Source organism: Castor canadensis, chromosome 12, assembly GCF_047511655.1.
Source record: "Castor canadensis chromosome 12, mCasCan1.hap1v2, whole genome shotgun sequence".
NCBI classification, from domain to species: domain Eukaryota; kingdom Metazoa; phylum Chordata; class Mammalia; order Rodentia; family Castoridae; genus Castor; species Castor canadensis.
The window spans coordinates 93,656,292-93,678,833 of NC_133397.1; the positions used below are offsets into that span (position 1 = coordinate 93,656,292).

The 22,542-nt window shown below is 44.1% G+C and overlaps 1 protein-coding gene across 4 annotated transcripts in view; it reads left to right on the forward strand.

The window, feature by feature from the left end:
- Nck2 (NCK adaptor protein 2) overlaps positions 1-22,542 on the forward strand; it is a 132,748-nt gene that overhangs the window by 55,121 nt on the left and 55,085 nt on the right. For all 4 annotated transcript variants that reach the window (XM_020159077.2, XM_074050476.1, XM_074050475.1 and 1 more), the window contains exon 2: positions 14,040-14,216. The gene's annotated coding sequence lies outside the window, so the exon portion shown is untranslated. The remainder of the gene's footprint in view (positions 1-14,039; positions 14,217-22,542) is intronic.

Below are 22,542 nucleotides of genomic sequence, written 5' to 3' on the forward strand. Positions count from 1 at the left end.
CTCTCTCTCTCTCTCTCTCTCTCTCTCTCCTACCAGGATGTGCTGCCTGGCCACAGGCCCAAAAGCAATAAGCCAACTGACCATGGACTGGAATTTCTGAAACCGTGAGCCAAAGTAAAACTCTCCTCCATTTAAGTTTCTTTTTTATGGGATTTTGTCACAGCGATGGAAGGCTAGCAATGTGCTTGAGATGAATGGAGAGAAGAGACTTGCTGCTCAGGGTCTGATAGGACCACCTGCAGAGTATGGTGAATCAACTTTCAAGTACATCTGGGTTTTGGTTGGTTGTCAGGACTAATCTTCAAAGCACAGCATGTAAAAGCAAGTTTCATGAAGAAGGAATCAGCTCACCATGGGGGAAAAGGGAAGAGACCTCAGAAGGAAGGCACCCTGCTTTGCATTCAGAGCCCAAGGTTCCTGTGTACTGTATGCATTTCCAGGTGGAGGGTTCTATCAGTGTTTCCTAGTTGCTTTGAAGAGAAGTGCCAGAAAGTTGGAGCTGTGCAAACTTTTCAGTTTCTAAATGGGGAAACTTTTCAGTTTCTAAAAGTTTTCAGTTTCTAAATGGGGAAAGAGGCAGAGTCAGGAAAGAGACACTTGAGTAGATTGTAGGGGGGATGAAAGCTGGGAGTGGTGAACCTCCCCATTTCCTCTCACAGATGCAGAGGGGCTTGCTTTCAAGGGGGTCTCGATAAGGTCAGACCCCCTTCTGCATGCATCCCTTAATCTGTAGTGTGAAGGTGTTTTCCTGCCATAGGCCTTCCTTTTTGACCCTTATCACACTAGAGGACCCTTGTCTTCTTGGAGGCAAGGACAAGACTGTCCCTTGCCTGGTATCATTGTGTGCGCACAGCTTATGATTGGGAGACTTTTTTTTTAACTTTCACCATGTGCATAAGAAACAATGTACAACATTTACAGAAAAAAAGAACAACTGAGGAGAGAGAGCTTGGAGAGACCTTTGTCACTGGCTGGCTATAACAGTAGGGAGAGTGGCCCATAGCACAAAATAAAGGGGGGATACCAATGCCATGTGAGGGAAGAGATGATCATCTGTTACGTGTCGTCCTCCTCCCCTCCATCCTGTTCTCTCTCTGATGGAGGCCCCATTTAAGGGCTTTGTGTTTGAGGTCAGAGTGGCCCTTTATAATGAGGGCCATTTCTGTTTAATTGAAGGGAACAAAGGAACATTTTCTTTACATACCTACTGTGTACATGGCACTTCGCTGGGTGATTTTTATACCGCTTTGTGTATGTAAGTCTGCAGGATAATCTTTTTATCTGTCACTTGCAGTGAAAGAACTGAGCTTTATAGCCCGGCAGCTCAGTTTTAAATGAGCTGAGAAGACTTTTTGCAAGCAAGTGATGGAGCTGCTGATTTTTGGTTTTTGGTTTGTTTTTTGCTTGTTTGTTTTTAAGACAAGGTCTTTCTTTGTACCCCAGGCTTACTGATTATCCTGCTTCAGACTTCCACATGCTGGGTTTACAGGTGCGTATCCCCACACCCAGTTGGAATTGGCATTTCATTCCAAAGCCAGTGTTTTTTTCACTATGTCAGCAAATAGGTTTATCTCCCTGTATATCGGATTGTTACTTGGGTTCATAGTGATTGATGACCAGATCCACAGATCTGCTCCCTTGCTTGTTTTTTGAGGAGGGTCTCAAGTGCACACTGACCTCAGCCATGAACTATATGGCAGTTTGGACGAAGACCTAGAAACCTGCTTCACCAGGTATGCAGGTGATGAGTGAGTGGGTAGATGGTCATTGTCAGTGAGTCAAGACCATGGACTGAAACTGACTCAATGAAGTATATCAGGAAGCTGTGATGTGCACAAACCTACTTCCACTCAGAAATCACCTGGCCAAGCATGGTTTGAGAGGCTAGCCTGGTTGTACGGGACTCTGCTGCCTGCAAAGATACCAGCATTGTTAACATACCTGTAGGATCAACATTTCCAGGCTCCATGGTGGACACCCCTGTGTGATGTCTCTGCCATGTGTCTGTCACACATGTCGGCTATAGATGATTTCCCCTTGTGGAGGTGAGGCAGAAGTCAGTTTCCTCTATCACAGGCCTAGCATCCAGCTCAGTGTGAGTAGGGGTTCAATAAAGTTAGATGAATTAACTTGACATATATCTAGAACAGTAGCCTTAGGCTGGTGACATTTGGGAAACCTTGTTTTCACTTGTCAAATTAGGAAGGGTGTTTGTTTTTCAGAAGTAGTCCTGAAGAGATGCCATACTTCCTCTCCTCTCACTTTGAAGGTCAGTCTCTGGGAGGCAAGATGAGACATACTTTTCTTCTCTCTTAAATTAGTTTTTATCTAAAACAGTTATGTGACTGTAAACACTCATTTGGCTTATCTCAGAATATTTTCCTCTAAGGCAGGTATTTTGGGTAGTGTGCACCTGTTTTAGAAGCAGCTTAGAAAAGTTTGGGTGTTTTTTTGTTTGTTTGCTTTTTAAATTAAATAGGCACATTTTCTTGTAGCAAATGAAGAATTCCTGTTGTGTGGTCTCATGTTTTACTTCAGCCCGCACTAACTTGAGGTCTGTAGGAAGGCAACATCTACATTGTGCCTTTCATATGTACAGCATTTGCACGTGGCAGATGGCAATACTTTGCATGGAGTGTGACTTTCATTTAGTTCTATTGGCACAGTGACTGACATCATCTCTCAAGAAACCTAGTCTTCAAGGTTAAGCAGCAGCTTCAACATCGTACAGCTAGAAGACAAGGGACCTGAAATTAGTTTCCAGTTTAAAATAGTCCCTTTGTCATCTGTCATTTGTGGAACACTGCCTACTTCCTTACCCAGGTCAGTCTTCTCTTGGGCTGCGGAATCTTCACGTTTGGGGGGTTTACAGAATAAGGATTTCTGGAATTGGCCCCTCTTTTCTCTGCTGTAAGTAGTTCCTAACCACTGGCCATGATAAACACCTGGGGGCGTTTATATCTGCAGATATTCTAACTCTGTGTGCCTCAGGGTGGATCTGCTTGGGATGAATAGACAGGCGGAAACCTTTCTGTCTCTCAAAAGCCTGGTTAGAACACTCATGGTCTCTGCTGTTGTGTGTCACCTGAAGACACTGTTTTGCAAGTTGTAACTGCATCATGATTATAAGGACAAGGAGTAATTTAACTCATCAGCTGCATCTGTTCCATCCCTGTGCTTCTCCATGTCATTTTGGCTTTGCTTGCACATGGTTATGGGATAAATTATATACAGGATGTACTAATTTCAAAGATGTACACTATAAGGCGTTGATTGAATAAAATGATGGAATCAGAAAAAGCTTGAAATCTCTTCCTGTGTTTCCTCAGTGCAAAAATTGCATTGTGGAGCTGAACCTGCTCTTTTGGAAATGAGCATAGGTGAATGGACTAATGCTTTTCATTGACATTTACACTGGATAAGGATTGTCCGAAAAGACATGTCTGGACAAGGAATGGGTTTGACTTTCTGCCAGTGGTTGCCGCAGTGTGTTTTCTTTCTTTGTGCCCAGTTAAAAGACTAGGCCTGTAGACATCCATGCTCTTGTCTGGCTTCAGCTTTGGAGGTGATTACACGGCTGATCTGGCATTTATGATTATTTCCACTTTGAGCTCAGCGGGTAGCTCTTGGGAGATATTCAGACAGAAATGGCTTAATTGGATTTAACAGCCTAGACCCAGTATTTGAATGACTTTGTATGGATGGTGTTCATTGGGCAGCTGCCAAAGGAAGTCATATATATGTACTTGAGCTTTAGAATGTAGAAGTACTTTTTGGTTTAGTCCCTTTCACTAGCTAATTGCTAATTCACCTCATAAACGAAATACCTAAGAAAAATAAACACAGAGCCCTGAAATTAAGAAATACAGTTTATAAGGGGAAACTATCATTTGTTTTTAGCATATTTACATTATTATCTGTATTTATGGCTCCATGTTGATACTCATGGTCTGACTCCAAGGCACAGTTACATATGGGATTTGGGGCCTCTTGGATTGAAATTTGGGAGAAGAGGATTTGGGAACTTAATATGGCACCAACTGCTGCAGGGTATTGGGCAGTTCCAATGTATCTCACAGAGGGAACTAAGAAAGCGAAGGCTTGGGGACCGGTGGATGTGGCTAAGAGTCACATGTGCCTCCCATGGGCAGTCTAAGAGCCTGCATGTGCCTCCCATGGGCAGTCCCACACAGGCAGTGAGGTCCCTTCCTGGAGACTCTTCCTCTGGATAGTCACGTAAATGACAGCCTAGAGCTTATAAAACTGATTTCTACAAGTGTGGAGGTCCATCTCCCAGAAGGGAACGTGCTTGGATTTACTCCTGAACCAAGAGTCGAGTATGGCTGGACAATAGCATTGGGAAGCTGGAGGGACAAAGGTATTCCCAGGAGAGGGAAGAAATAACAGACACAAAGGCAGTTGTGAAAGGGTCTGGCATTGAGAGAGAATGTGGGTGAATAAACTCTGACAATTTTAGGAATACTTTCACATGTATGTTTATACTTTAAAATCACAGCAATATTAAACTTTTATTCAATTAAAATCACAAACTTATATAAGTGAAATTTTATACCAGCTTCAAAATTTTTCATTAAATTTTAAAAATTAAAGTAAATTTAAATTAAGTCTGCAGAATGTATTCATCTTTTAAATGAGATCCAAATCTCCTGGTATTCCCACCCCAAAGTCACTGGTGACTAATTTTCTCCTTTCTGTTCCTGTGAGTTCAAATACTTTAGATTCCACACGTTAGTGAGATCATGGAGTATTGTTTCTTCATGCCTGGCTTATTGCGCTATGGATAATGTCCTCTAGGTTCAATCAAGTCATGGTGAATAGCAGGATTTCCTCCTTTGTTGAGGCCGAATAATATTCTACCATGTGCACATAATCTCGCATCCTTATTTTCCATTCACCCTTCAATGGGCACTTGCATTGTTTCTGTTATCTCTATTAGTCTCTTTTTAAGTGGAAAAGTTTAAATTCCTGTTTTATTCAGATTCTGTGGAACTTTGCGGAACACTTATGGGATACTGTATGTGAGAATCTGTCATTGAATTCCTATTCAAGAATGGGAAAACAGATCTAGTTGATGGAGTACTTACCAGAGGTTCAAGAGGATGATGTGCTTTGGGCTTTCTTTTTCCCAACAGATTCTTAGAGAGAAGCTAGTCCATTCCATAAGAGGGTTCCTAGTTACCGGAAATTTGCAAAATTAAAAAAATACCCATTCTTCTGACAAATGTTTCTTAACTGTTAGCTCCAGAATTAGGCTGTTCGCTGTACTCAGGGACTCCTCAGATGCCAAAGGTAGGGGTAGTTGTGCTTGTCTAATTGCTGAAAAATCATGTTGAGAGTCCTCTTCTGATTTCTTAAAAGTCCAGTGTGGTAGTCAGCCTTCTGTTACTATAACAAATGCTGGAGGCAAACAACTTATCATGAAAAGAGGTTTGTTTTGGCTCACAGTATGAGGTTTTAGTCCATGGTCAATTGGTCCCCTTGCTTTGAACCTATGTGGAATATCATGGCAGAATCCAAACCACCCATCGCATGGCTAGTACCTGAAAGAGAAAAAGAAGAAGGTTGGGGTCCCACAGTCCCCTTTGAGGACACACCCACAGTGACCTAAAGACCTTCCGCTAGGCCCTACCTCATAAAGGTTCCATGACCTCCCTTAGCAACCAGCATGTGGAATAAAGTAGAGTTTGAGTCCCATTTCCACTCCCAAAGCCCACTCACCTGGAGACATAGTGTCTCCATTCTAAGTTCGTGAAAACTCAGACCTGGACCCCAACTGCTGTCTGGATGTTTCTGCCCAGGGGATGCATAGGTGCATGAATGACAGCCTTGGCAGGAGTAGCATTTGTGTTGCTAATATGTGACTCTAAAATAATGCTCTGTGCTCTGATTGAAGGGCAGAGGAATAAAGTTTCTGGCTTATTAATGCTGGGCTATGGGAAACCCTCAGACTTATATAAGCCAATAGAATGTTCTTTGTAGAAAAGTAGAACTTTTCTTTCGTAGAAACACTATAGAGAATGCCAGGCCTGTAATCCCAGTATCGGGAGAGTAAGGCAAGAGGGTCTTGAGTTAGAGACCAGACTGTTGGGGGAGGAAGGGTGGGAAGCAGGCTGGAAAAGGTGTTTAGAGGCATAGAGCTCATATTGGCCTATTAAATATAAAATGTAAGTGTTTCTCAGTAGGAGCTTTAGGGGCAGGCATAAGATGCCACCTTCCCAGAGTGGTGTACCCTGAGGGACCCTAGCCTGCCTGGTTAATGGAGTTGAGCCCCCACAGAGGCTGATCTGCCCATGAGATGACTCTTTTGTTAGATATTTTCTTAAAAATAGAAAAACAGACATCATTTGATACTTGAGGTGATTTTGTAATTTAAGTCTAAAAAGCCTTAAATTTAGCCTTAAATTTCATGTGTGGTATCCCAGTAGGGAAGTACTTGTAGAAGGACCCTGCAGCTGAGGTGAGAACACAGGGCCCTTGTTCCCTGGGCAGGTCCCCTGTGGAGCTGGAAGCTGGGCAAGGATGGGAAGAAGGCTACGCTCCCTGATCTGACTTGTTTTCTCTTTTACTAAACCACTGATTGGGGGGAAGTTGCTGCTCTCAGTGCTTAGCATGGTCAGGTCAAGGGCTCCTGTTCTTGAGAAAATTGGTGTCTCCCATCTAAGGGGTCCCTAGGCATAACCATCAACTTACTGGAAATGTCTGGGATGGGGAGCGAGTGGTAAACACTAGGGAGACTGAATACACAGGTGCAAAATGCCCCCATTTTCTGTAGGGAGATTGCCTGGACCTTCAACACATTATCATTAAAATGAAATAGTAATGCACTAGAGAGTATAATTTGTGGACATGATTTACATCCTCATTCAAATTTATGAGATGGTTGGGAAAATCAGGACACTAGATAGGAGATTTAAAGATTACTAATTATTTTGATGTGGTAATAGGTACTTATCTTTTGGGGATGTGGGCCCAGGTGTCTGTGGGCAAACTAGATTTTGCATGTGATTTGCTTTAAAATCATCCAGTGCAGGCCATGTGTGTGTACCTGTACTGTTGAGGTTGGGTGACATTGTATATGGGAATGCCACATGTGTTGGGTTTACTTTTGCATACAAATAAATGTCACCATTGGAAAATACCATAGCTGTGGTACAAGGAGGGGGATGCTTCATCAGGTCTTTGCAACAGGGGCTGGAAGGCAGTTCTGTGGAGAATTGGTGGGGGGACCCCTGAGGTGACAATGCTTAAACTGGGTTTTGGAGAATGAGTAGGTGTTGAAAACTGGAGAACCTGTTCCTTGTGCATAGGAGAAAGGAGCTAGGTGACACCCTGGTGTGTGTTGTCTCATGGTTTTGAGTCTTGGTTTCCCCATTCACTCATTCTTGCATTTGCTCACAAAATGTTTTAAAGTTTGTTGTTGCCTGTGTCTTACGTCCTAAGAATTTTTCATCAACAGTCTCATAGACCTGGGTTGCCATAACAAGTGCCACATGACCTGAGCAGCACAGAGGTCTGTTCTCTCACTGTTCAGGAGGTTCAGGTCCAAGGTCAAGGTGTCTAGGGTGGGTTTCTTCCAGGGTCTCTCTCCTTAGCTGGAAGATGGTTGTCTTCTTGCTCTGCCTCTCACTTGGCCTTTGCTCTGCACACACTTCTGGTGTCTCTTGATTTAAAAGGACCCTGGAGTCCTATTGGAATAGGCTCCACCCTAACTGTTTCATTTTAATCACTTCTTTAAAGACCTCATGTCCAAATGCACTCACACTCCAAAGTCCTGAAGATTGGAACTTCAACATGTGACTTTTGGAGGGGACATAGTTCAGCCTTCGCAGTGTAGTGCTATGAGGTGTGAAGGGACACAGGAGAAAAACTGTTCAACAGAGTCTGGGCCATACTCTTGGAGGAGAGGTTTTTAAGGGGCCTGTTGGAAGAGAGTTGGATTCCACCTGGTCCTGAGCTGCCTGCAATTGAGGGGATTCCCAAATGCCAGGCAGAGAGACCAGGCTGGACAGAAGTGTGGAGTGGGCTTCCCAAACTTTAGAAGTGCTGCTTCCTTGGTAACAAGCATCTGACCTGACTTGGCTGCAGAGTAGGACCGAATGGAGCTGGTGTTTAGGACTCACTTAGCAATGACTGACAGGGACTAGAGGGAGGATAAACTGCTTGAGACAGACAGACAGACAGACAGACACACACACACACACACACACACACACACACACACACACATTCACTCCTGGACTTCTGCCTAGAAGATGGTACAGGGAGGGAGTGCAGGAAACAGCATTGAGTTTTATCTCATAGCTGTGCTCCTTCACTGCCAAAGCAAAACAGAGTTAAAGTTCAAATGTTAGAGGAATTGATAAAGAGAGAGGGAGACAGAGCACATGGAAGACACAGGGTTTGGTCCTCTGACCTTCCACACCATTGTTGACCTTGGCTTTCTTATACTCTCCCTCATTCTCTCAGTCCTTTACCCCTGGTTAGTAAGGGGCATGAATTAATTAGAATAGTGCTTGACATATAGCCATAGTTAGAAGAAACCTTAAGGATCCCCCATTATGCTTAAATTATCTCAGATAAGAATTCAGTGCCTCTCCCTCCTTCCTTCCCTTCTTAAGAAAGAGGGGTTTGCCCCAGCCTGTAGTCCATGGTGCATTTTAGTGTTCAAGGTTTATTTTTGTCAGCAGGCTTGTTTACTGGACAACAGCAGAGCCCTGAGGGTATTAATAAAAAAATGCTTGTGAGCCAGATGTGGTGATGCATCTCTGTAATCCCAGAGGCTGAGGCAGGAAGATTGTGAGTTCCAGGCTAGCTTGGGCTATATTGTCCCTGCCTCAAAACAACGAAACAAAAAAGAGAATGCTGGTGAACCTTTTGCAAAAGATTAGGTTGTCTAGTTGTGTCTCTGATTACAAAAAGTGTGCTTGAACTAGGAGAAAGATAGACCTGTTAGCAGATCCGGAGGATAAAATACTGCTGTGTTTAAAAGATTAGCATTAAAAAAGTAAACGAAAATCTTTGTGAAACCTCGGAATAGCATTGCTACTCAAAGTGAGAATTTTTAGGTAGCCAACTATAAAATTTAAGTTCATATTAAGATTTATATTGTGACTTTCTTGCTATTTTAGATAAGTTTTGATAAATGTGGGGTACCACTTGGATCAATTTTTGTTAAGTCTAAAGTCCATTCTCATGAATCTCAAAAATCCAGAATTGGAGTTGATGGGGCTGTTTTAAGTGCTCAGGTTTATCCATGAGGGAGCTGAGGTATTTGGTGGCCTTGTTGCTGCTTCTGCTGGTCCATATTTTCCTTCTTACTACGTATGGATGATTCACTGTTTATAGTTTTGTTGTTTTCTCAGTCTTGGAATATTTGAAGGCATAAAACACTTTTTCAGAATGTAGACTTGTCAGAGCTTTTAAAAATCTGACTTTCCTACCTAGCACCCACCTCAGCCTCATGTGCGGGTCACTTACAGAGAGTTAATACTGCCTTTCCCTCCATTTTTTCTTAACACCTTGTAGTTAGACTGGCAATCAGCATTACTACTTGGAATTGATGTAATTCCAGGCCAGTACAGAAAAACTGAATGTATTTCCAACCCAGGACATCTTTCTTTTGAGTGGAAATCCTGATTCCAGTGGGACTTTTTGACATTTTGAAGCAGTTGGTGGACTTCGTCCTTTCTAGGCCTTCCCCGGGAACCTCAGGAAAGAGCTGAAGTCATCTCCAGGGAAGCCTTTGAGGTTTGCCTTGATGAACTGTCTGCATATCTTGGTAACTGTCCTCACAGCCAAAGAAGACCAGGGTTGAACATGAGCCAAACCACTCGGAGGCTTGTGTTGCTTTCTTCACTGTCTGTAAACTGACACCTTCATCTTGAATAAAGCATTCTTCCAGGTAGCTCAGGGGGATTGCCAGTTCTGCCAGCAGTCACACAGACAGCCTGGGCTGGGCTGGGCTGGGCTCGGCTCGTGGGGTACTGATACCTCCAGATTCTTTTCTGACCTGGAGAACTTCTTGAAACCCACTGCCGTGTGCGTGCATGCATGTCTGATCTGAGGGCAGGTACCATGTCAGGGAGGAGGGAGGGTGAGGGAGGCATTTAAGAGCTTAGAGGCTTATACCAATCATAAGGTTTTTTCCCCCCATGTTTAAGTAAAAGAAAAAAATACTTTTAGCTCTATTGACTGAGGCACTTTCCTGTTCTTGATGTGTTTTACCATTACACGTGTAGTATCTCTAATCTGAAACCTGGAATGCTCTGAAATACAAAGCATTCTGATGTTGGTGCTCTGAAAGTTTTGGGATTTCAGAGCATTTCAGATTTCAGGTGTTTGGATCAGAAAAGGAAGACTGGTAAAGTCTATGCAGATACTCTAAAATCTGAGATGCTCTGGCCCTGAGCATTTCTGATGGGATGTGTGTAAGGTGTGGTTATGATGCACACATGGGTCTTTAGGCTGTGCCTGACTTAACCGAGCCAGGTAATGGTATTTGACAAGTTTTTTCTTGCAGTGCTGACATCTGAGATAAGCAGTAACTTTGAAAATGAAGGTCATGTGCCTTCCTGGGCTGGCATCGCCACACAGCCTCTGATTTGAGAAGTGGAAGCCGACATCCCGGGGTGGCAGGCACTGCAACAGATGGCAGGAACAGACACTATTTGCTAGCCCTTTCCCAGTGATATTTGCAAGGAGAAAGCATGCTGCCTTTCAAATTGGACATGCGTGTGGTCCCATGCTGGTGTCCGGGCATCTGGTGGGCTGATTCCTGACTGAAGTATGAGCGCTGTCTCCTAGGATTGCTGAGCAGCTTGGTGAGGCTGGAGTTGAGGTAAAGCCACAGTGTGTGTCGCACAGGGCCAGTGCACACTCTTCTCTACCTGTTACATATTTCTGTCATTTGGAAAAGGGAAAGGTGGAGCCCCTGGCTTGAGGAAGGATGACTGATGCCTTTTGAACTGCCATCTGGACAGATAGGCCAACTCTGAAGAAGGGAGAGTCATAGTGTCCAGCAGTATTGTCCCCAGGCAGCTGCACTGGAGTAAAGTTATGGATGCCAGGATTGGATACCCTCATTCAGTGGGAAGGAGAGACCCTGTACCACCAAAAAGATTCTATCACAGACCCTAGGAGTTTAGAATGGACTAGGACAGCTTGCATGGGTGCTTCTCCATGCTGGCCCTGCATGGGACAGCCAGTGCTGCTGGGATTTGCAGACTTCAGGGCCAGAACATGCAATGTAGAGCCTGCTCTTAGAGTTAGGTAGATCAGCTGCAGCTCCATTCCACATCTCCTAACAGACTGTGCAAATCCCGAGGGTATTGCTTTAATTGAGAAAAATTAAATCCCAGTGTGGATTTGCAGTGGTAGAATTTTGTATTATTAAGGATCCAAATTAAAGTGAAGAAAGAGATACATAAGGTATCAATATTCATCCCTCCTTTTTATGTCTAAGGAAAGATGTGCATGGTATTAGTGCATAAATATCTTTTAAAAGAAGCCATATACCCTTTCACACATTCCCATCTGCCTTATGCTGGCTGTGCAGAAAGTCCTTGAATGAATTCTTTGGTGAGGGCTTTCTACCCTGCACAGGACCTGGTACTTGATAGCGTTTATCTTGCGACCTGATGTGTTTTGCTTAAGTGTCCACTTTCTTGATCATGTTTTTTAATTAAGGCCTGATTTGAAATGTCCTTGCTTCACAGAAGTTTTGAATAAGCCAATAGGCCCTGTCAACAGAGGCAGTGGAGAACTTCATTTAAGCGCACAGAGAGGTTTTGGTCACACTCTCTAATTCTATTTCAGGGGCTTGCTTAGTGCGCTAGCGGTTTGCCAATGCCATGCTTTTCTTAAGAACACTGCAACCTTCATTTCTCTCACTTGAATCCAAGGTGGCCACTGACACCTTGGAATGGATTTTAAGCAATTTCACTTCCATCATAGCCACTCCCATCAGTCCAAGTCCTGTTCCCTTCTGTCTGGCTTTTTCTTTACTGATTGTGTGTGCTCTGTCTTACTCAATTATCAAGACTCAGGTTCCCAACCCAGTTCATTGTTCTTTTGTTTGGGGCTAGCATTTAAGTTGCTGGCATTTTGTTTCCTGTTCGTGTTAATGAGCATTTCTTCTACAGTAACCACCAGAAGGGGCCAGGGGTGGCAAAACTCTGGATTTAGAGTTTAGGAGACTTACTTGAGTTCCTACCTCTAAAGCCTATTAAGGAAAGCTTTTATGGTTTGGATGTTAAATGTCCCCAAAAGACCAGGTGCTAAAGACTGGATCACCAGCCTGATCCATCATCCATCACAAGGTGGTGGAACCTTTAGGAGGTGGGACCTAGAAGAAGGAAGTTGTTCTTGGAAACATGCTCTTGAAGGGGATACCAGGACCCTGTCTCCCTGGCTACCGAGGGTGGACAGCTTTGCTCATGTTCTGCCTCATCATAGGCCCCACAACAATAGAGCCAGTCGACCACGACCTTGAAACCTCTAAAACTCGGAGCCCAAATAAACCTTTCCTCCTTACAAGTTGATTTTCTCAGGTATTTTGTGACAGAGATGGAAAGCTAACTAATATAGTCTCTGAGAAAGTTAATCCCCCTGTAAATTTGCATATTAATATCTATGATGGAAAGTTATTAGAAAGATTCAGTAACATCACTTGTCTGAGCATAGTACTCAAATTTACCTGGAGAAGCCAGACTCCAGGCAAATTCAGTTGGAATTCAAATGTTAAAAAATGCAACTTCTATCATAGCCTCAGCATATGAATACAAAGGTGGTTTGGAGGGTGGGGTTGGGGGGGTAGTATGGCTGCCCAGTGCAGTGGCGTAGGTAATAAGGTCATTGATACCAGTGTGAGAAATAAGAAGCCTGGCTCAAGACCTGAGTCCATCTACCACTCCTCCCATATTCAGGGGTCCTGACATGGCTTGGTAAACACCTGGCAGAGGGAGGGTGTAATCTTTCCAGTATGCATTTAAATCTTGACAGATCTAGTATTCCCATTGTATTTGGTCATCACTGTTTCCTTGAGTTAAATCATACATATTTTTAAAAACCAGGCAGCTTTTAAGATAATGCTAGAGTGTATAAAGAGGGATTAATTTTTAAGTCAAAGTTTATGAACTTGCCTTATAACATTTTTATGATAGTCCTACTTGAATTATCCTTTTTATTTAACTAAAATAGAATTCGATTTTTCTGTGGGGTTTTAACCTTTTGGGTCATAATCATGCTCAGGATGAATTAATAGATACTCTCTGAGTGAACTGTCAAGGCAGCTCCCCCCTGGGTTTGAAATGTAATTAAAGATGCCAGTGAACTCACTCAGAAGTCCACAGAGCACTTCAGGGTCCCTCAAAAATGTAAGTCAAGGAGTGGAAATGTCTACCGATGTGTCTACTGATGTGTCGTGCAGGGGACACAGCAGCAGAGCTGACAAACAGGAGGGAACTGCAGCCACTGTGTCAGCCTTCTCTCCCCTGAACCACATGCGGTGTTGGAGTATTATTCCTTGATCTTTTACCTGAGGACAGAGATCCAGGTGGTGGCAGGTCTTAACAAATAGCCAGTGTTAGAGACTCCCACAAAAGATTGCATCTCAGCAGATGCCATGCTCTCTGCAGTCCTTCTCTTAGTGGCTCCTGAACTTGCCTGCTTTGCACTTGGCAAGCTTTGAAGGATGCAGGTTTTGGAGAGGAGGGCTGGAAGGCTCAGGCCCTGTCCATTTTGCTGCCTGCCCCCCTCCCCATCTGTGGCCATACAGTGTATGGTTGGCACTTCCCAGGCCCTGCAGCAGAGCTGATGCAGGGAAGGGAAGTTGGGGATTGGTGAAGGGCATTTGCGTTTGTGCAGGCATCTTTCAACACAGAACAGCTTTCTTTTAAGGTAGATTAAAAACACTGGTTTTAGGGCAAATCAATGACCTTTTTTTTTTAATGGTTAGTTGAAATCAAAGAAGGAAGCACACCTAATGCATGCACCTTTCTATTTCTTTATAAATTTCACAGGTTTCTTTTTATCCAAGTGATGTCCCAGATGATGGTTCTCTGCTGAGATTTGCATTGGACTTGAGAGTCTGGGGGATCCCTGCAGTTTTGCAACCTCAGAGGCGTCATCAGCCTAAAATCTCATCTTTTTGAAGAGTTGTACATTTTGCAGTCACCTCTTGTAACTGTGTGCCAAAGGTAAGTATGCAGTTTTCTGCATCAAATGTTGGGAGACGTTGCTGTTTTTGCCTTAAATGCTTAATTTGCATAGTAGTTTTTAAACTAGGAATATAAGAATAAATGTAGCCCTGATTTTATAAATGTTAAGTTTAAGCTTCTGAGGGACCTGGTTCAAAAACTGAATTATTGCCAACTGTGGTGGCATGTATCTATAATCCCAGCTCCTCAGGAGGTAGAATCAGGAGGATCAAGGCCAACCTGGTTGGAACCAAGGACTTTGTACATGCTAGGCAAGCACTCTACCACTGAGCTACACCCATAAAAATATTTCTTAGCCTTACCAATAGCTTGGTGTTGGTGGTATGACTTGAAATATGAATGACTCTTTGGTGGTCCAGTTAATCTGGTGTCCATCTCTGGCTAGGCTGTCAGAAGTGCTCTGTGAAGAGGTCTCAGAACCACAAGGATAACAGCCAATACTCCAGCTTTCCTTGCAAACTTTATTTTGCCCCTATTATTTCAAGATTGTCTTAAAGTAGTCCTGAATCTATAATTTTAGACTCTGAAATCTCTTGGTATAACGGTTTCTGTAAATTTACTACTATAACATAAATTATGAAAATAAATTAGATTTCCTTTTGCTTGGTTTGAAACAACTGCTAAGATACTTTGAGGATGCATTGTTTCTCCTCTGACCCTTCTTTTGGGGGGGTGTTAATCTGTTGGAATTTCATTTATGCCTTGTGATGCAGGTAGGATTAAGTGTTCCAGTGTTTTCACCTTAATATCCTCTATGATTTCCTTTATGTGAAACAGTGCATCATTCTGTTTATTAGGGTAGTCTTCATTATGATTTCAGAGCTAGCCTGGTTTGAAATCCAGAGTTTGATACTCCTACTTTGGAGGCTGATTCCCAGGCCTTATCTCCTATTTGAGATCCCAGCCTTGCCCACGGGCACGGGTGGTGTTGTTGAGCTTCAGATCCCCTCCTGCCTTCAAAGGGCTTTCCAGAGACCAGAGCAAACACCTTTTGGGATTTCAGTCCTAATCCTAGGAGATTTAGTTACATAAAACTCTTCTGAAACCCTGATGATTTGAGTTTTTAAAAAATAGACTTTGAAAACTTTCCACACTCAGCCATTTGTGAATGTAGTCACCTGTCAATCTGTTTGTCAGATTTCAAGGGAATGTAAACTAAACTTTACAGATCTTCAGATCTGATCAACAGAAGTTATTAATAATTCATCAGGAACAGACTCTAACACGACTTCTTCTGGAAGTTCTTCATCATCGTTGACATTAACAGACTTGGACTTCTTGGTCCTTTTCCAGAGAGCAGCGAGGCAGGAGAGAGTACCGTTCTTGCTCAGCAGCATCATTGGCCTGAGCACCCAGCCAGGTGCATTACACAGTCTGGATAGTGAATGAGAACCACGAACCACAACTGATTATCAATGCAAACATAAAAATGCCTCTATCCATATAATTTGAAAGGACCACTTTTATTTCATAAGTTGATGAGATCCACACCAAAAGCCTGTTTACTTTTTAAAATTTGTGGTTTGGATTAATGTTTGCCTAGAAAATCCTAAGCTGCAGCCACACGTAATAAATACCTATTGTGAGCGTCAGCCATATTTGAGGCTATCTTTCTAGTGCTATTTTAGCACTGTTTTAAAAGCAGCACCAAAACCAGATAAAGTATATTTACAGACATCCTTCCTTCCTCATGCCCTTGCAGGGTGGACTGAGCCCTGCTAGCTCTGGACTGTGTGGCCACTGTAGTAGAGTTCTATAGTCAGTCACTGGTACCAGAGGCAGGGACACACTTGTCCTTTGGGAAGGTGTCTGGAAAGCCAGAGGATGATGTCACAACTAGAACAAGTTTGAAAGAATGAGAGGACATGTGAGCAGACACATGGCAGGCTGGGTGGACCAGCTGGGAAATGGATCCTAGAGACTGAGGCATTCAGGCAGTATGCTGTTTGAAAAGTGGGAGCTGCTCACCTTACCATCGTGTGTGGCAGAAGGAAGCAGAAGTAGAGAGGTTCGTGAGAGGGGTGTCAGCCTTGGATGCATTTCCTAGTCATTGGGCACCCAAGGTATACACTGTGCCGTTAGCTCTATACCTGGGGCAGGACTGTACCTGAGGAGGGTGGGCCTAGAAGTTGCTTTATACAGGGGCCTGAGTGGGGTTTCTGAGCCTCTGTTCCCTTCCTTGTATACTCATCTCCTCATTGAAGTAAAGGAACAAAGTCTTAGGACCCTCTCCGCCTCTGACTTACCCACTTTTGGGAAGTAGAGACCATGGGTGAAGGATGGTGGCACACACCTTTCCGTTCTAGTGTTGTTCTGTTTACAAAATCACAGGTCACATTTAAAATTGACTGTAGTTTTCTGTTGTGGAGTCCAGCAATTGCTTGCTGGAGATGGAGGATGTGAGGGCTATGCTAAGGACTTTTTAGCTTTTTAAAAGCTATTGGAGGGTTTTCCTGAAGAGATGCATACTAATGGACAGAAGGATGTTGCAGGTGTTACAGGATGGAGAGTCAGTAGCTTAGGCAGCAAGATTCAGGCTAAGTAAACAAGACTTGGATTTCACAAACTTGGCTGTTGTTGATAGGAATATCCCAAGCGTAAATGTCAGCCAAGATCCTGTACACTTCCTTTCTCATCCTGCAGAGAATCAGCAGTGGCTTTGTGTAATTCAGCAGAAGAAAATGAAAAGCTAGGCCTGTCCATCACTCATCTGTTCCTAAAAACCCTATCCTGTAGTATTTCTTTTTAATGAAGGAAAGTTTTACTACTTACCTTTATATTAGCCTTAATTTATGTGAGAACTGTTTTTCTCAGAGTTTATAAATGTATTAGTCTGTTTTTGTTACAATGGTAACCTTATAAAGAGATGTGTTTAACTCACAGTTCTGGAAGTGCAAAGGTCTGCATTTGGTGATGGCCTTCTCGCTGGCAGAGTCCTGAGGCTGCACAGGACATCACATGGCAAGAGGCCAGGGGTTGCATGCATGTATTCTGGTCTCTCCTTCTTTTAAAGCCATCAGGATTTGATCATGGGGGCTCCACCTGGATGTTATCTAATCCTGACCAACCCCCCACCCCCAGACCCTTCCTGAAAACACTAATCAGATTAAGTTTATGCCTTCATGTCTTTCTTTTTTTTTTGGTCGGATTGGGGTTTGAACTCAAGGCTTCATGCTTTCAAAGTAGGTGTTCTACTGCTTGAGTCACACTTCTGATTATTTTGGAGATGGGGCCTCATGAACTGTTTGCCCTGGCTGGCCTTGAATCACAGTCCTCCCTATCTCAGCCTCCCAAGTAGCTAGAATTACAGGCATGAGCCACTGGCACCCTCTTAACACCTCACCACAGAAATGAAATTTCAACACGTGAATCCTTGGGAGATAAATCAAGACATATCTAAACCATAACAATAAAGTTAGGAAAATTTGTATCCCAACTTTTTGGTACTTTGGAGATTGCTCAGAACTGACTTTGTCCACCCCATGAGGAGAAAGACTTTGTATGGAGGAGAGTCCTTCAGTTTTTAGGGACACAGCGGCTGTTGCAGGTATAGGGCTGGAGATGCTCTGATACCTGGAAATGACTTGTTGAGATTCTGCCAAAACCGAGTGACCATCCTGGCCCCCTTAGTACCACTGAGCAGGGCCCCTGGAGGTCCAGGGGCAAGGCCTCTGCAGCTTGACTGGTTGATCACTTCTCCTCTGCAGGATGGTTACGATATCAAGAGACATCCAGGCCTTTGGTGCTCTGGGCTCATTGATAGCAGCTGGATCTGTAACAGTTGATTAAACAGCTGCCCAGTATGTGTTGACAGCTACTTAAAAATAAATGCAGCACTGCTTCCTCCACGGGGACTGGTGCTGTGGTTACTGGAAGCAGCTGTGGCCTGTTTGGGTGCCTGGCACAAGGCTTGTCACTCTGTATCATCTCTAGCCTCAAATACAGATGTATTGCCCCATGTGCTCCTTGGAGACAGAGGTTAACAGCACTCTGACTGAGGACTGCTGCTCACAATATTGGCTTCTTTCTGCTACCTTTGCTACACTGGAAATGACACAGTGACAACCTGTTCTTTGCCTGCTTACCTTGAACTTGGACTTGAGGCTCTGAGGGATCAAACAAGTTGGGCAAAGCCCAGCTCTGTAGGTAGCAGAGCAGGCCGGGAGCTCACTGGTTGCTGACCCAAAGCCTTTCCTCCTTACTGCAGCATGAGTTACATTTGATTTTTTTCCCCCTGTACAAAAAAGTCTCCAGGCAGTAAGTACGATTTGGAAGACTCTGTTTTTGGAAATGGAAGGAAAGCAATGGGGAAGTTCTGCTAGGGAGGGGACAGGCACCCAGTGGCCCATTGTAAGCTGGGTTGAGGCAAGGACATGGGCACTGTTCCTGGGCTGTACTCAGGGTCATCTTGGATCCAGGTTTCTTGATTTACCATCAGACTTGCAGAAAGAGAAATTAATTTTGTATTCAGAACCATTTCCGGGTAGGGGTTCTCCGGTCCCTTCTTCCCACAGTGCCCTGCATGGAGCAAAGCTCTCAACATCGCAGTTTGTGCTTGGTCAGTGAAATGATCATTTTCTTCTGGTTGGGCTAATGACTAAAATTAAGCCATGCCTTTTTTTGTTTGTTTGTTTTTTTCAAATAGCTAATATGACCTTGCAGTATGGCTTCCTTGAAAGTTGAGAAAAGAAACCAAAAAGAAGAGAGCAGGCCCCTGCCTGCTTTCTCCATCCCATCTTCTTTCCCCATGACAGATTGTAGAAACTAGATGCATGGCATTGTTTTTTTGTTTTTTTTAAGCTGATGTAGCCCCCCTTCCCTTTATCAGTGGTTTCATTTTCTGTAATTCTAGCTACTTGTGGTCAACTGCTCTCTGAAAATATTAATTCTAGAAATAAACAATCCACTAAATTTTTAAATTACATGCAGTTCTGAGCAGTGTGGTGAAATGCATTCCACCCAGGCTGTGAGTGCTTGTGTCCATGCTATGTGTACTACCCTCTTGTTAGTCGTTCAGTAGCCATCGCCATCTTGTCTATCACACTATCAAGGTATTGCAGGGCTGTGTAGAGGATGTGGCTGTGACTCATAGTTCCCGGCATCCACTGGGGATCTTGGAGCATATACCTGCAGGATAGTGCGGGCTACAGTATTCTCTGAATTGTGGCTTAGAGTTTGCAAAGGAATTTTTGTGGGTTTTCTTTAAGGCCAGGTGATGTGGGTATTGCCTCTCTCCACCCCATATATATATAAGATGAAAATGAGCCCAGAGAGCTTACCTCACTTGCCTAGTGCAGTAGTACTGTGTGGGTGACCTGTGACACAGGCCTGAATGTTGAATTACAGATACCCTGGTCTAATAGTGCTTTGTCTTACTTTAAGAACTCCTAGCTGAGGTTCTAGATGATGGACATGAGAACACAAGAGTAAAGAAGCAGGCCACACTGAGCTTTATTATTATCTTTTAAATTTATTTTTAGTTTTTGGTGGTACTGGGGATTGAACTCAGGGCCTTATACTTGCTAGGTGGGCATTCTACCGTTTGAGCCATGCCCCCAGTGCTTTTGCTTTTCATTTAGGTGGTTTTTTTTTTTTTTGTTTTTTGTTTTTTTTTTTTTGATAGGGTCTTGAGCCTTACCTGCGTCAACCTTTGACTTCCATCCTCCTACCTTCACCTTCCAGGTAGCGGAGATGCAACACCACGTTCAGTCCTCACACTAGAGTTTTGAATGAGAGTATTGCTACTTTATGGTTACAAAATTAGGAGAAGTAGATAGTGATTTTCTTGACTTCTGTCCTTGAGAAAAGCAGAAAGTATAGTCCTGCCACATGTGTGTGTCTTTGGGCAGGTGATGTGGGCTTTTATCAAGCTAGACCATAAGCAGGAATTAAATATAAATTGTCACTGTGAGAATGCTGTATGGGGCACCACCACTGTGTGCTGATCCCTGGGATCCAGCAGTGCCTTTCTCATTAAGCACCTCGTGGTCCTGGCAGATGGGGGTAGAGGTCTCAGGGATGTGGCACCTCTGGCTCATATGCCGCTGGTGGAGCTCACTGCAGGGAGACAGAGCAGCCCAAGTTTTAGGTTTCTTCCTGTCAGTGTTGATTTTCCCCTTGACTCTTACTATATTATTGTAAATGCTTTCTTGGCAAATGTGGCTTCTAGATGTTAAAGTGGCTGCAAAGGCATGATGAGTAAATTGGAACAAAGGAAGAGGTCATGGATTAGGAGAGTCATTTTTGGTTCTTTGGTAATGAATAGGTAAAATAGGAACAAAATGCACGTTTTGGACAGAAACGAAAATCTCTTAGTGCTCATTTTGGTGCAGATGGTGGCCGTGTTGTCATCTAGGGTCTGTGACCCTAGAGGCCAGCTCTGCAGTGACATGTGCCTTCCAGCCTATTGGAGTCACTTGACTGATACAACATTGACAAGTTCATTGGTGAACTTTGAGCATGACTGCTGTCTACAAGACGTAAAGATGAGACCAGGCATAGTGGCTCATGCTTATAATCTCAGGCGCTTGGGAAGAAGAGATCAGGAAGATCAGGGTTCGAGGCCAGCCTGGGCAAGACCCCCCATCTCAAGCAGTAAGCTGGGTGTCCTGGTGCACACCTCCCTACATAAGAGACCATTAGTAGGAGGATGCATCAGAGGCTGGCCTTGGGCAAAAATGGGAGACCCTGCCTGAAAAACAATTAAAGTAGAAAAGGACTAGAGCATAGGTCAAGAGGTATAGCACCTGCCTTGCAAGCACAAGGCCCTGAGTTCAAACCCCAGTAGTGCCCCCCCCCACAAAAAAAGAAGTAAGAATGATCCTAATTTTGAAAGGCTGTGGCTGTTTCTTGACCGCAGCCCTTGCCTTGTGACCTTCCTGTCTGAAGGCCTGTGCAAGTCACAGCATGGGCAAGCCCCTGTCAGGAGCAGCCCCTGCTAGTGTAGACTTCTGTCCAGACGAGGGAGGGGTGGTGACACCCCTCCCAGTACCCAGACCATTCGTCCCTTCCAGGGATGGGGGTGGAGGGAGTCCCTAGACTCGGCATTTTTAGTAGTTTTTCTAAGTAGCTTGTCTGCTGCCAGCCTTGCATTTTGGGTTCTGTTTGGTATTGTTCTCTTCTTGTTTTGGGTGAGTGGCAGATCCCACCCCTAGCTCCCATTGACCACGCAATGGAATGCTTACTCCATAACATTTCCACATACAGTAATCCTTCTGTACCTGAGGAGGCACACCCCAAGACCCCCAGTGGGTGCCTGAACACTACAGATACTGTGCTTGACCTACCTATGTGTGAGCCTACCTATGATGAAGTTCAGTTTATAAATTAGGCACAGTGAGTGACTAACAGCAATAGTGAACAGATCATTTGCGATGACATGCTGTCATAGCAGCTGTGTGAATATGGTTTCTCAAATAACTCCATTCTTCATGGCACTGTAGCAATCTTTTGGACCATGGCTAACCTTGAGTATCAGGCCTCTGAAGGCAGATCACCGGGAAAAAGGGCTACTGTACTGCCTTCTGTGTGAGCCCCCAGCCCTCAGTCAGGCTTGTTTTGTTTAGAGGATCCAGGGACGACAGCTGTCAACCTTACCCACAGGATTTGTTGTGCTCACACAGACTAAGATCAGAAATTCTAGGGAAAGCCATTGGTCTGCCTGGAGCCTGGACTGGTGGAGGCCTCTTCTGTGTGAGAAGCCACATGCAGACCATCTTCCAGAAACCAGGTCTTCCAAACTAAGTGCTCATTTGAAGACAGTTTTATAAAATGTTGGCCTCATTTCCCATTGGTTAGAATGGTACCACGCCTCTTCAGCTTCTGCTTAGAACGGACATCTGTTCCTCTCCTCAGGATTGGATTCCTTATGTTTGTAGTGTCCTCGTGATTAGGATTCCTAGATCTACAATGTTTGTCTGTGTGTGTGTGGGTGTCTTAGGGGTGTCAGTGCCATGACTGTGCATTAGCCACTGGCCTTCCTTTCTGTGGCAGTAGCATGGAGGGAGAAGATAGATGATGTTGGCTCTGTGACCTTGCAATGCCAAGGCCACCCACTGACCACCAAAACTGTGGGAAAGCTGTCAGAATGTGTGGGACAGCAGTGACACCCTGCCAACCCCATGTGCGGTGACATCAGAAGCTTGTCTGTACCTGATTCTCAATCCCAGGAGAGCGGAATAGGGAGTTGCCAGGTTGCAAGCAGCTGCTACCAGTCTTGGCTGCCTGAGAGGGGCCAAGTGCAAATGGTGGGAGGCCAGTGGGGATGGGAACAGGTGCTTGGGGACAGAGTAGAGATAGACAAGCA